The sequence below is a fragment of the Lissotriton helveticus genome, chromosome 2_1 (assembly GCF_964261635.1).
Source record: "Lissotriton helveticus chromosome 2_1, aLisHel1.1, whole genome shotgun sequence".
Taxonomy (NCBI): domain Eukaryota; kingdom Metazoa; phylum Chordata; class Amphibia; order Caudata; family Salamandridae; genus Lissotriton; species Lissotriton helveticus.
In genome coordinates this window covers 360,042,819-360,052,033 of record NC_136059.1, presented here as the reverse complement: position 1 = coordinate 360,052,033, position 9,215 = coordinate 360,042,819, and the positions used below count along the sequence as shown (strand labels likewise).

General features: G+C 47.2%; 1 non-coding gene across 1 annotated transcript; it reads right to left on the bottom strand.

Annotated features, from left to right (window-relative positions):
• Nucleotides 1-6,415: 6,415 nt before the first annotated feature.
• LOC144820617 (small nucleolar RNA U13) lies at nucleotides 6,416-6,511 on the bottom strand. Its single transcript, XR_013607894.1, has one exon. It is a non-coding gene; the product is annotated as a small nucleolar RNA U13 (small nucleolar RNA).
• Nucleotides 6,512-9,215: the final 2,704 nt, after the last annotated feature.

Sequence of the window (9,215 nt, the reverse complement as noted above, 5' to 3'; positions counted from 1 at the left end):
CCTCCCGGCTTTCCGCCTCAGGAGTAGAGAGTAAGCATTTTCCCAGCGTCAATAGAAGGTGGTGTTTTATGGGAGTGCCTCGGGGTGGGCGTGGCCAGGCAGCAGCAGCGCTCCCCTCCCACCTCCCTCACGATAGCGGCTGTTTGCTCGTTTTTCCTGTCCCCTAGCAGCGCTCAGATCGGCTGCGGGGGGGTCTAACAGGGGTCAGAGGTGAGTGAAAATCAAGCACTTTTACAGCGAGTACTTTAAAATAATGTGAGCTAAAGTCTCAAGTCGACAGTATATCACAATTGCACAAGTCCTTAATGGCAAATTAAGAGATTGGCAGGTTAGCCACAATATACATTAAATACACAAGCTAAAAAATCATAAAATCGAAGTTTAGCTGAGGAGCAACTCACAGCGTCTCTCTCACCTCCCAGCTTTCCGCCTCAGGAGTAGAGAGTAAGCATTTTCCCAGCGTCAATAGAAGGTGGTGTTTTATGGGAGTGCCTCGGGGTTATCCTTGTGGCTCTGGACTGGGCACAAAGATATTGGTATCCAGAGCTAGTCAGCATGTCTGTCGATCCCCCGATTCGTATGCCTCTTCAGGAGGACCTTCTGTCGCAGCAGCTGGGGATGGTCCCCCACCCGAACCTGTCCAGTCTCCACCTACAAGCTTGGAGATTGAGCGGCGACAGTTGAGGCCATTTGACTTGCCTCCTGAAATGATTGTTTGGATTTGGAAATACAGGGCCCAAGGGTCCTGGAAGCGTTTGTCCACATTGCTAGCCTAATTGATGAACTATTGAGGTCTAGTGGGCCTATACGTATCCAGGCAAGTCCCCGCTGGTTTGATAGAGATTGCTCTAAGGCACTGAGGGAACTGAAATGTTCCCTCAAGACGAAACCACGGGATCCTCAGATTATTAGGCTCAGTAGAGAAAGGTATAAAAAAGAGACTAAAAGGAGGAAACTTGCCTTGCAGGCAGAAGCATGGGCAGATCTAAGGGAAGCTGGGGAAAGAAAAGATCTAGCGGGGTTCTGGAGAATCATCAATAAGCCGACCTTTTTAGAAAACGATTCTCCGGAGATAGGGGCTAATATTCTACCGGAGCAATGGGTAACCCATTTTAGGGGTTTATATAATCATGAGTCGGGCACCCATGTGGAACCACCGGAATTTTCAAGACAGGCCCCACCAGTTACATTCTCTCTTAAGGAGATTGTGACAGGGATGGAGGGTCTAACTAAAAATAAAGCCCCGGGTCCGGACGGAATTCCGCCAGACCTGTTCCTCAGCAACATAGATCTATGGGCTCCCTTGATGACAAGGGTCTTAAACACCGCCATTACCTGTGGTCTCCCCCCTTCATGGTCCAAGGCGATCATCGTACCAATTTTTAAGAAGGGCAATAGAGATGACCCGAAGTGTTATCGGCCCATTTCCCTGATCGACGTATCGGCCAAACTTTTGGGAAGGGCAATCCTGAATAGATTGACCGAATGGACAGAAGAGAATAACATCTTCTCGGATACTCAGTATGGGTTCAGGACAGGGAGGTCCACCAGTGACCAGTGCCTAAACCTGTATATGCTGACTGCCAAGTATACCTTGGCCAGCGACGAACCCATGTACATGGGATTCATGGACTTGGCAGCTGCATTCGATCACGTCAACAGAGGAAAACTGTGGGATATGATGTCAGGTATGGGGATAGAAAGTGGCCTAATCACCATATTGAGGGAACTGCACAGTGATACCACGGCCAAGGTTAGATTCAACAGGGAGGGGGGACTGTCTGACTCCTTTCCATGTAGGAGTGGAGTCAGACAAGGTTGTATACTTGCCCCTTTTCTGTTCTCTCTTTATATCAACAACCTGGAGCAGTTCCTTCTGGGTCTAAAGACAGACTGCCCAAGGGTTGGGCTGCGGCATATCCCCGTCCTGCTTTATGCAGATGATGCGGTTTTATTAGCAAGAACACCACGCAGCCTACAAACCCTGATAGAAGGGTTTGTGGAGTTCATGAGTAACCTAGACCTATCTGTTAACCTAGGGAAATCATATGTGCTTCTGGCCGGCAAAAAACCTTCCACCAAATTCGTTTACACAATTGGCTCACACCGCCTGGAGCAGGTTAAGACGTTTTCCTACCTCGGGGTAACTTTTGACGGTGCCCTGCAATTTACCCCTTTGGTGGTAGAACGTTGCGCAAAAATGATTGCTTCCAACGGGGCAATAGCTGGATATGGTAGGAGGGTGGGCAGATGGAGTCCGGAACAGGTGATGAATTTGTACGGCTCCATAACATGTTCCAAAGTAATTTATGGGGCAGAAGTCTGGGGGTTTGTGAATACAGTAAGTATCCAACAAGAAGAAACTAGGTATTTGAAAGCAATCCTGAGGGTGCCACCCAGCACGGCTGGTTTTATAGCCCACAGGGAGCTAGGGAGGCCATATTTGGAAGATTTGGTAAAACTCAGACCAATAGTGGCCTGGTTAAAAATATGGATAAACCCAGATGCGCATTTAAGTAGAGAAATCCTATTGGACTGCCTAGGTAGGACCTATTCAATGCGCATCCCCTGGCTCAAATACGTGAAAAATACTTTGGTGGAGATAGGGCTGGGGAATCTCTTCACAAACCCTGCCACTATTTCAGCACAGCATAAGAAGCAGGTGGGGGAATTATTTTTGGGGCAAGTAACCCAACGTCGAGCGAATGCGGAAGGAGTGAAAAAGACTGTAAGGGCCCATGGTTTGGTAAAAAGTGTGGAGGGTATGGAGCCTTACTTATTCCTTCTGCATAATGCACAGGACAGATTTTTAATGTGCCGTCTCAGACTGAATTTGCTCCCCTTTATCCTGGCTATACCTGCAGGGTTTACCTCATCTATTGAGCAGAAGGGTCCCTGCGGCTGCGACAACCGGTCTCCGCAGGATACCCTTCACTTTGTCTTGCTTTGTCCCTATTTTTCCATGCCCAGGCGCAGATTCCTTGTAAATATTTTAAAAAAGATGCGATTGGAACACGCCAGGGATGCCCTAGTATTTCTGTTAAAAGCCTCTGACCCATTAACTTTATGTAGCATTCTGAATTTTATTAAAGTTGCTATTCGTTTAAGACAAACAAGCGGAGATGAATGAAAAATTGTGAATTTGTATTTATTGGGCCCTTATGTTGGCAAATCCTTTTATTATAACAATTATGTACAAGGATCTTAAATCAGTATTTAATAATGTTTTATTTGTTATTTGTGTATATAAATGTGCTTTTATGGTGTTTTTTATTCACCGAATAAAGATTCTTGACTTGACTTGACTTGCCTCCTGAAGTCTGTAATGTCATTCTGGCACAAAGTCGGTATACGCCTGCAGGTGGAACAGATTTGTGGCATGGTGCACAGCAAAGGCTGTGGATCCACTCTCTGCCCCCCTTTCTGAGGTTCTCCTCTTCCTTCTTTCTCTTGCCCAGCAGGGCTCTGCTCTGGGCACTATCAAGGGCTACCTTTCTGCCCTTTCCGCCTTCTTAAGGCTACCTGATCAGCCATCCTTGTTCAAGTCCCCAATTGTAAATAGGTTTTTGAAGGGAATCACACACATGTTCCCTCCTGTTCCATTCATGATGCCTCAGTGGGACTTCAACCTTGTACTTACTTATCTGATGTGCGCTCCCTTTGAGCCACTCCATAACTGTCCTCTCTGTCTTCTTACTCTGAAGACTGCTTTCCTGGTTGCCATCACCTCTGCCAGGAGAGTGAGTGAGCTCCAGGCTCTTTCTTCCAAACCTCCTTTCCTTTCTGTCCATCTGGACAAGATTGTGTTGCGGACAAGACCCTCTTTTCTGCCCACGGTAGTCACAGCCTTACACATCAGGCAGTCCATCACCTTGCCCACCTTCTTTCCGCCTCTGCATCCCTCGAAAGAGGAAGAGAGGCTCCACCGTCTGGACCCAAAACGTGCGCTCTCCTTCTACCTTGTTCGCACACGCCAGTTCCGGGTGGATGACAAACTCTTTGTTGGTTACGTGGGCGCTAAGAAAGGACGGGCGGTGCACAACCGGACCATCTCTCGTTGGATCGTATTGTGCATCCAGGCGTGTTACTGCTTGGCTAAAAAGGAACCTCCTGTTGGGCTGAGGGCCCATTCCACTCGGGCCACGGCGACTACTACTGCCCTGGGCTGAGGAGTCCCCTTGCAGGACATTTGTCAGGCAGCTACGTGGGCCTCGCTGCACACGTTCGCGAGACACTACTGCCTGGACAGTCAAGTCCGGAGGGATGGCTTCTTTGGCCATTCCGTCCTCCAGGACTTTCTGGTGTGATTATTGGTTCTCAGACCCACCACCGGGGTTGGTATTGCTGGGGTATCTATTCTAAGGTAAGGAATCTATCACTAACGTGTCTCTCTCAGATGCACAAGTTACTACTTGTGTAACGATATATCTGTAAGAGACATTAGTTAGTGATAGATTCCTTACCGACCCACCCATCCTCCCCGTTCTGCGAACCGATATCTAGGGTAAGGTCATCCCCTTTCAGGGCCCTAGTTTCATGGCACCAGTGTTGGCTCTATCATGGCTCTGCGTATCTGCCGCGGAAAAGCTGTGTATCAGAACTGACGTCAGCGTGCGAGGGCGGCATCTAAGTACTCCGGCGACATCATTCCGGCACTAACGACGCCGACAACGGACGCGGAGCCGCGGGCGACGCCTACCGACGCGCAGGGGTATTGCTACGCAAAAGTTTCCGGATCCAGTCTGACGCCTGGGGAAATTCTAAGGTAAGGAATCTATCACTAACTAATGTCTCTTACAGATATATCGTTACACAACCCAGCAAACCGCCTTACGTACAAAATATCATGATAGTTCGTGTTTAAAAAAATTGTATTCAATGATAGCCAGTGGCAGACTTTGTTCTTCAGCTGGGTCTGTGATTCAATTTGGATTTCCAGTAGGGTAGGAACACTGGTGAGGATTGCCACGTAGGGACAACACTCGGGTTGAAGATAAAGAGTCACCATATCATCTCGATTAGCTTATCCATTTTTGTGAGGCAATAATAGGGATGTTTATTGGTTAGTGCCTATACTGCTTCCATTAGTAGTTACGGGTGGGGACCAGGCCTGGTTTTCTTAGGGGGCGAGCTTGTTTTGCCCTGGTATCTGGTACATCTTGGTGCTTTTGTGCTGCTACACCAGTAACATTTCTAGGAGGACCATTATTCACAGAGCAGGTTAATAAATTACCACATGTTGTAGAGGGCCCCTTGGCAGAGGATACAATCTCCCATGATCTGGTCCCCCGACCGCTACTTTCCTTTTGGCCCCAGCCCCTAATGAAATGTCAACAACCAAAGAATGCATAAGTTCCACAGTTGACTCCAGTTTATCAAGTCTGGCTAGAATTGGTAAAAGGCTCTTGGTAATTGTCTTTTATAAAGGATGTTAACGCCGCAGTGAGCTATGGGGAGATTTTCTCAGAGTGAGAGGGCAATGGTGGGTAGGAGCCATTTCTGGTGGGTGATCCTTGTAATGGTTCTGCGGGGGCTTCTGGGCTTGGGGCCTGGAGCTTTTTCCTGGATCTAGTCTGTGTACACCGTGTGGGCTCCATGTGTTTTACCTTTCTTTTCCTTTTGCCTAACATGTCGCGTGCTGGTGAAACTGGGGGAGGTGAACAGGGCTGCTGGGCAGGAGATGAAACCACTATGCTTAACGTGGATGGATGGTTATTTTGGCCAGTATCATTCATTGAAGCAGCCTGCCCATCAACCACAATGGGTGGGTCAGTGATATGACCAACCGGTCCCCCTCCCACAGATAACCGACGTTCTGCAACTTGGATCTCCTTATCAATGACATTTGCAGCCCGAATAAGAAGCAGTCAAGTGTAGAGTTAGATAGAGTTTTTGGAGTGGCTGCCTTAATCCCCAGTTGTTTCAGATTTACCATCATGCCAGAGGGATTGACTTACATTAACAAGCATTTGCAATGCAATAGGTCTCGCATTTACGCGAGTTGTAAGCTATTGGCATTGTAAATGACAATGCGTTTTATTTATGTTTTTAAAACCAAAACATAAATAAAAGGCATTGTTATTTACAATGCCAGAAGCTCAAACTTGTGTAAATGCGAGACCTTTTGCATTGCAACTTACAAATGCTTGTTACTATCTGTTCTCAGGATATTGCACTGCTGCAATAAGTGTATTAACCACATCAGTGACTAAACGGATATTCTAAACTGAGGTTTGTAGATTTTGAACATAAGCACAGATCAGAGATCTCAGTTGATAGCGTTAAAAACCCAGATACGAAAACATACGTATTTTCTCACTGTTAAAACAGTTCAGTTTGAACGCCATTCACAGACTGAGACACGTTACATCCCATTCTTTTCTGCCATTTAAGCTCTAATGATTCTCCAGTTCAAGCTGAGAAGGGGGTGCCCAGGCGTAACAAGGACGGGACGGCTCACGTCACGCATGCGCATGAAAACCCACTCATCACTTGTAAGAATCAAAGGGATCGAAATAAATTGTTAACAGAGGATCACTAGAGAATTCGATTCTCCTTTGAATGTGAGGGTGAGTTTGTCTTGCCCCTCGTGTCTGTCCACATCTGCGAGGGTCACCCTCAAGGCTAATAACGAGTTATCTACGATATTCTTTAAGAAAAGAGAGTCCACTACAGCAAAAGTTGTCCTGTTAACACAACCTTATTAATATGCTAATTTACATGCAGCAGTGTAGCCAATCCGTGTCCCAGTTTGTAGTTTCTTCCCTTAAAATGACCGCCCACAATAGGTTCTATTTAGTTACAACATAAAGAAAGGACTACATTTTATCCTCCGCAGATATCATGAAATGGCAACATTAATGTACAAAAAAAAACGTGGGTTGCAGGGGAGGAAGCAGCGTTCATGGAACATATTACGAAGATAAATGAACACTTGAAAGTTTAATGTAAACTGACACTGATTCAGAGTCATCTTTAACTATGAGTGTGCTATGCCGATCGCAAATAATTCCAATTATACAACTTTAAAACTGTTATACCTTCGAATATTAAATTGTCGCTAAACAGTTGTCCTAAAAGAGAGTCTTTGCTGCTTATTGTGGATATACAATAAACTTGGTGAAAAAGTGCAGCATCATATCACCATATTAAATCCGGTGCTCTTAGTTTATAACAGAAATGCATTCTGGAGGTGGTACTTAAAATTTCCGATTGACCATAGTTTGTATTGTTAAATGAAAACCAATGGCTGGATATGTGCAAATGCCTGCTGCGTGTAATCTAACATTGCACATGGAAAAGGTGGGGTGGAGGGAAATGCTGCGTTTGTGCTCAGAGGGTGGGGGGCGGGCTCAACGTGAATCGGGAGGGTGAAAGTAATATTTAATGAAAGCAAGCAACTTTGTAGCTCCCAGGTGGCATAGTAAAAATAATAAAACAAGCTAGCGACAAAACAAAACAAGCAAACAAATCCCCCCCGGCCCTCACTTACCTACCTCCGGCCACAGAAACGCTGGAACACGCTGTGACGCACACCGCAAGTCGGCCTGGAGCGCGCCTCGGCAGAGACGCGGGGGGGACAGGAGCGTGACGCGCGTGAACGTGCACGTTGACGTTCCCGCGCGTTCACGGACCTGAGTCGGCTCGTGCACAGGCCTGGAGCTGCTCGCTCACTGCTCTGACTCCCTTGGCAGAGAGCAAGGCGGCTATAAGTCTCGTTGGCGGCAGGGCTTCGCCCTGCAACGCCAGCGAGACCTAAAAAGTGTGCTTACTTGTGCAGGTGTAGCAGGCCAGTAGTATGGGTAGGAGTAGTATGGGTAGGAGTGTTCTGCTTAATTCAGATACTCTGTCCATCACCACCCCCCTTTTTGAATCGTTTTAGCCACCACAAGTGTGGAAGGGTATGCTCAGATGTGAGTCCCTTGCTCACTGCACCATCAGGATTCAAGCAAGCCGGGCCGAAGGCGGCTGTAATGCCAGAAACCGGTCCCCGGAAGCTTGTTTCCTTTCCAGTAAAGAATTGGTTTGGTAGTTTGGTCTGCCCTGTCCCCATGATACACTGGGCCAGGGCCAGACTAATTTGCATGTAGCCAGGTTCTGAACTGGGATGGTGCAGTGAGCTAAAAAACGGTGATGGATCAAGCCCTGATCTGTTGACTGGGTAGGAGTGTTCTGATTAACTCAGATACTCTGTACATCACCACCCCCTTTTTGAAATCAGGTACTACAATGGCTTGCCCCAGATGTTCCGAGATTGAAGTGGACTTCCTCAATATGGCATTGCGATGTTCGCGGATATTGCTCTTCTGGGACATCGTAATACGTGATTTAACGGAAGTGACTGATGGCTGACACCAGAGGACCCCACCAGTCATGTGCCTCCTCTAAGTGCTCGCCCACAGAAAACAAACTAGGGGGCATATGTACAAGCCCCTATCACCATCACGTCACTTTCATTTGACGTTGTGATGGTGCTAGTGGCCTCGCCTTGGCTTAACGCTTCCTTGTAAATAAGGCCCCACTTCATGCTAGGCTCAGCATGAAAGGGGAGGGCAACCGGAATTGTGGTTGGTGTTCCACCACAACACCCATTGATTCTGACGCTGCCTCCTATTTACAAAAGGAAGCGTAAATAGAAGACAGCGCCAGAATTAAGACCAGGGAAGACCTGGTCTTACCCTGGCCCAAAGAGGAGAAATGTTAAATTTCTCCTCGTTTTTGCTGTTTTCATGTGTGCTGCGTTGTGCAGCACACATGAAAACAGCAAAAGTCCAATGATTGTTTATGTACAAGAAAGTCCCAATTCCTGCCCCTGAACAATCATTTTTTTTTAAATGCTGTTTTGCAACTTCTGTGTGCTGCCTTAAGCAGCACACATAGAAGTTACTAAGCGGCATTTAAAGATTATGTGCAGGAAGGACGTTCCTGCCCATAAACAATCTTGCCCTGCACACAGACACCCTTGCACTATGTTGCAAGGGTGCCTGCGTTGGCGCTAGGCAGTAAAGTGTAGCGCCAGCGTAGGGGGAAACACAGGGCTACACATTTTTGTAAATATGGTGCAGCCCTGTGTTTCTGAAGTGGTGAAGTGAGGCGTTAAGCCAGGAAGGCTAACGCCTCACTCTGCCACTTCCCTTGTACATATGCCCCTAGATGCGTATGCAACTTTTAGTCCTGGCTCTCGTTCTCGCAAAAAACACACTTGCCATGGCCTG